Source organism: Carassius carassius, chromosome 36, assembly GCF_963082965.1.
Source record: "Carassius carassius chromosome 36, fCarCar2.1, whole genome shotgun sequence".
Classification (NCBI taxonomy): domain Eukaryota; kingdom Metazoa; phylum Chordata; class Actinopteri; order Cypriniformes; family Cyprinidae; genus Carassius; species Carassius carassius.
In genome coordinates, this window is record NC_081790.1 from 17,313,296 (window position 1) to 17,319,295 (window position 6,000).

The following is a 6,000-nucleotide window of genomic DNA, read 5'->3' on the forward strand; positions in this document are numbered from 1 at the left end:
GTAGTTGATTGTTCATCAAGGTGTGCCATTTTCTTCTTTGTGTTTAGCAATAAGGAAACTAATAAGACATCGTTTTATATTGGTTGCATCTGTTGTGTTTTTCCTCATGCTATAATAGCTGGAAATTTGTGCTGCATTAATGACGTCCAAACACTCGATCCATTTTAAATAACCATCTCCCTCATAAATAATAATAACTACTATTTACTTTTTGTTAACATCTGACCTAACCCTTAGCCCGCATTTGTAGTGCTGTCCTCCCTTGTGCTCAAAAACAGAGCCACAAAAATCCGGATGGCAGTCAGACTCTGGCTGCTGTTTATTATTGTTTACTATGTAGCCTTTTGGTTATTATTGTGAAGTGCATTCAATTTCATTAGCTAAAAATATTTTATTTTGCAGCTTGCCATGGCTGAATTTTGTTAAAGACTTTGTTAAATTCTCAAGTTACATTTTAAAGTACAGCGAAGGAATCCACATTATTCATGCACGTCATTCATATTTAATCCTCAAATTCCCAGGTAATTTTGATAAACGTGTCCCGAAATGAGACTTGTTGCCGAAATAGAAGCAACATCAAAATATGACCCGCAGGGACCGTAGAAGATTCGCCATGCTTCCAAGTTTAAATGAGTTTTGCACATTTTCTCAGCTCCTGTGAGACTTTCTGGAAAAACAGCAACATTTCCCAGTCTGAGGCCCTGAAAAGATGTGATTTTACAGTGATTTAGCGTTCTCAGTTTGTAGTGCTCAGCAGGTCTCTGTTGTCACTAGACTGGAATGAATGACACTGGATGTATGTTGGAGCTTGAGCTTCTCCAGTAAATGCATAGTTGAGTTTCGTCACAGCCTGATGTCCAAAAAAGACAGTAATCTGTCAATATCTGAACTGGGTTGCATGAAAGCTGCTAACAGCACAATCATTTAAAATGAAAAATAACCTCTCCCTGAATGGATAGATCTGGCCAAAAGACATGGAAAATAGTTAAAATAATGGACCTTAAAGCTCTCACGCAGGAATCAAAAGAGTCATAGCGCACTATTTTTCATACCTAAAATAAAGGCAGCCTAAAGCAGTCAAGCATAATTTAACATCGCTTTTGGCCAAACTCTATTGTTTTACAGTCAATACCGTATGACCCAAAATAACACACTTCTACTCATCCATGGCTTACAGTATACATTTAAAAATATTTGTAAAATTTTTCAGGTCCAATACAATAGAATAGAATAGAATAATAAAATACTACCTTTTTAAAAAAAAATGCAGTTTAGTGCAAAATATTTTTGGAATAGATTTCTAAATTCTCCATGCAAAGCTCAGAAAAGTCCAATGTTATCCCTAGTAAAAGAGTAATTTGTTTAAAATATGTTTTTTTCATACTTAGTATATTTCAAATCTATTAACATATTTACTGACATACATTTTTACTGCTATCACAATTATAATTAAACTTTATTTGGAGTACTACTTGTGCACATTTCTTTTATATCCCTGTTGATGAGGACTGTATGATTTTTGCATAATATCTGTCTTTAAAAGTAAGCTATTTAAAGTGTAGCTGAAATATACTTGCAATAGTTCCACTTCAGCACAATCAAATATACTTCAGTGTATCCTTTTTTAGACATCAGCACTACTTCAACACAGTTAAAGTGCAGTAAGTACAAAACTATTTGTTCCAATTTAGCAGACTAAAGTAGTTTAGTATACTAAAAGTAAAATTGCAGAGTATTTTTATTAAGTACATAAATATGTAAATGTATTTGCAGTATACTTAGCATGAAATGTATTTCAAATTGTATTTATTTTTTACTAGAGATTGCATAGTTCAGCTCATAAAAAACAGTTTTAATACTTTGCTACTAACGGTTGTACTTTACTAATCTACTACGCTATCTGGGAGGACATTCTTTTTGTAATTTTCCTGCAATGATAAAGTAAGGAATGCTGGAGCTATACAATGAAAAACAACCAAATCACATTCCAGGAATAAGATAAAATTAAATTTGGGCTTTTGTAAATAAATCAGACGTTACAAAAATAGACAGGCTAACTTTGTGCCATCTCGCATCCACGTGTTCTCTCCAAAACAGGAGATTAGCTGGACATACTTCAACCACTGTTTTAATGGCCCTGTTTATTTTGCTCAAATATTATCTTGTTATATCACTAGAAGATGAATGCAGTGAAGTCTGGAGATCATGAGACCAGCTTGTGATTGAACAGTTCTGTGTGGCTGCATTCTGATTCATCCCCCAAACAAACCATTGTTTTCTGTTTGTTTGAGCGGAATAGCAGCTGTTCATCTGTACATTGAACACCTCATGATCTGAGGAATAAAAACATGTCATTATTGTTGTGGAGAGAAAAATCAATGCAGTTTTTAAAGCTTTCAGAGTTTTATATGAGGATTGTTTTCTCTGAAAAACCGGTATTATTCAGCATAATGGGGATTAATGTTTATCCCCTCTCATGGCATTCCAGATGTATATGACTTTCCTACTTCAAAATAAGCTCAAAGATTCTTAGAAAAAAATAATCCATCTTTGTAAATTAAACTGTCTAAAAATATTTCATTACGTCTCTGCTAAATTCACTCAGCACAGCTTGGTCCAAACACCATAATGGTACTGTGTCTGGCATGACTAATTTACGGTGAAACAAATGACAGAAATCCATTGATTCTAACCGTCTGCATTACCAGACAGGCACGGCTTGTAGCTGTGTAGCTGAAGGGGTTTAGAAGTGACTTTGGAACAGGGACAGAGATCAAGCCGAGACAATTAAGGGTTAAGCTCCTGAGGATGTTAGACTGATCACACCATTCTTCTCTCACTTTCCTTTAAACTCTGTGAACTCTCTCTTTGCCAACATCACCTGTTCCTACAGCGCTGAATTGTGGTACCGGTGTTATCATCAGAAAATCAATAGTGACTGCTATGGGCGAGTAAACAAGGTCAGACTAAACCACGTCTGATTCATCCGGGTCCATTGATAATCCAAAATGGACTCACTGGAAAACGATAAGTGCTGGGTTTTAGTTGGATTAAGAAGCTTAATTCGTCCACGCTATTACCTGGAAGAACTGGTGACGACAATAGTGTGATTTGTTCAGGCTGCAGCTTTAACACGTTGGTTGCTTTTATAAAAAATTAACTGATTCATGTACTTAACTGAGTAAAAATCTAAAGATAATTGGGAAGATCGGATGCACACAGTGTGCTGGGGAGGATTAACAACGCTTATCAATGGTTGCATTCAAAATGCATGTAAGATGACTAATTGAATGAATGAAACATGAGGGCTAATGAATATGCATGGAGAATAAGAATTATCCCTTAATTAGTCCTGGATGCTGAACAGTGAAGTCTGAAGTGTTTTTACGAGCTCTCAAAGCTCTACATGACATCACTACTTACATAGCCTTCTGTATTTATAAATATCAGGATTTAATTAAAATTATTCAATATACCGTATATATTAAATATATATAGCAAAGTTTAATAATAACAACAATAATATATAGAGTTTATGTTTGAAATATTGTCCTGATCTTTATCATCATCATTATTATAATAAAGTACAAGTGTCCAAATGTCCAAAAACTATAAAAAAAAATTAAAATCTTATAATTATTAACAATTAAATAATAATAATTAATAATGAACTTATTCAGATATATTATTTGGAAATCAATACACATCTTTAACAAGATGTTATGAAATTTTTACTTTATTAGCTCATACTAGCTCAAATCCATGAAATAATATTGATGTTAATAAAAATTAATTTTGTGTTAATTCATGTTTTTTTTTCTTTCTTTTTTTATAATGGATAATATTTATATTTATATATAATATTTATATACGGGGGAAAAAATGGCAAAAAATCCCACTACAGAAGCATAGATTTAGTCTAAATGCAAATGAGGATGGAATAGCCTAGAGATCAAAACTAGATTTATAATGATCATCAATTCTTTCAAAATAATTTTTCAGATGTGTTGTTCACATGTGTTATATGTATTCTTCAGATGTGAAATGTGAATGTATTTTTTTTTTTACATTTTAAATAAATCTTTAAATGCTTTTAATATATGTTTATATTTTTTAAATATATTTTCAAAAATATACAACATCTCCCCCATATGGGACACACAAGTAATATATAGATATAGTGTGCTTGTTTTTTTTTACACTCCCAAAAATAACATTTAGAGAAATATAAAGGCTGAACAATAAATAAAACAGAGGCTTAGTCCTCAAGCTGAGGAAAAAACTGAATGTTTCCTAAGTGCTGACAGATCTGTATACACTGCGCCAGCAAGACCACGGCTTCCCACCGAAACATCTCCCCTCTGAGCTGCAGCAAGCAGAAGCAGCATGAGACAAACCACATCATGGCTCGCGGCCAGGAGGAACCACGGCCGACTGTATGGAAAACACAATTCCTAATTACTTTGTTTATATTCTCAATAAGCTTTTTAGCTTTGTCCAACCCATAAATACACTTTCCATTACTGTTGCTAAGGACAGATAAGAGTGTAGTGTGCTGTTTGGGTTAATTTATTTTGAAGACGGAACATCCTCATTCAAATTCAGACAGCGCTTTCATGGGAAATCTTTGGGAATCATGATGATTAAGTCCTTTTAAAATAAATAAGTGGTCTCAAATGAAGAGTCTGAGCCTGACGGATTACGTTAGGAGGGGATTTCATCAATGTGGAAGATCAGCAAGTCTGGTGTATTCATGTAACAATACCTCAAACTAAAAGATAACTCATTCCAAAAGGGTATTATTATTTTTTTCTAACGTTTGGACTGTTTTTGTTAACATTAGTTAACATGAACAAACAATGAAAAATACTTCTAAGATAATTCCAGAATTTGCTAATTCATTATTAAAAGCAAAAAAGTCATGTCTGTTTTGTTTAAATATAATTTAATGGACCTGAGCTGACATTAATTGTGAATTTATGTATTTTTATTAACTGTAACATACAGTAGTACTTATTGATTTTAACTAATGCATTTACTAATGGACCAAATATAGCAAAACATATTTTTCAAATGATATTACAATTTAAAATGACTGTTTTCCATTTAATATATTCAAAAAATATATCATTATATCAAAAGCATCATTACTCCAGTCTTCCTTCACAAATCATTTTAATATGCAGATTTTTTCAGGATTCTTTGTGAATAGAACCGGTGTTTTATATATATATATATACATGTATATATATATATATATATATATATATATATATATATAGTACAGACCAAAAGTTTGGACACACCTTCTCATTCAAAGAGTTTTCTTTATTTTCATGACTATGAAAATTGTAGAGTCACACTGAAGGCATCAAGGGGCTATTTGACCAAGAAGGAGAGTGATGGGGTGCTGCGCTAGATGACCTGGCCTCCACAGTCACCGGACCTGAACCCAATCGAGATGGTTTAGGGGTGAGCTGGACCGCAGACAGAAGGCAAAAGGGCCAACAAGTGCTAAGCATCTCTCGGGGAACTCCTTCAAGACTGTTGGAAGACCATTTCAGGTGACTACCTCTTGAAGCTCATCAAGAGAATGCCAAGAGTGTGCAAAGCAGTAATCAAAGCAAAAGGTGGCTACTCAAATCAAAGCAAAAGGTGGCTACTTTGAAGAACCTAGAATATGACATATTTTCAGTTGTTTCACACTTTTTTGTTATTTATATAATTCCATATATAATTCCACATGTGTTAATTCATAGTTTTGATGCCTTCAGTGTGAATCTACAATTTTCATAGTCATGAAAATAAAGAACACTCTTTGAATGAGAAGGTGTGTCCACATTTTTCGTCTGTACTGTATATATATATATATATATATATATATATATTTATATATATATATACATTGTACTCATCTAAAAAAGTACTGGAAAATATAAGGTAATTCATAGTATGTACTTGATATATTACATACATGGGCTATTCTGTTTCTGATTCTGA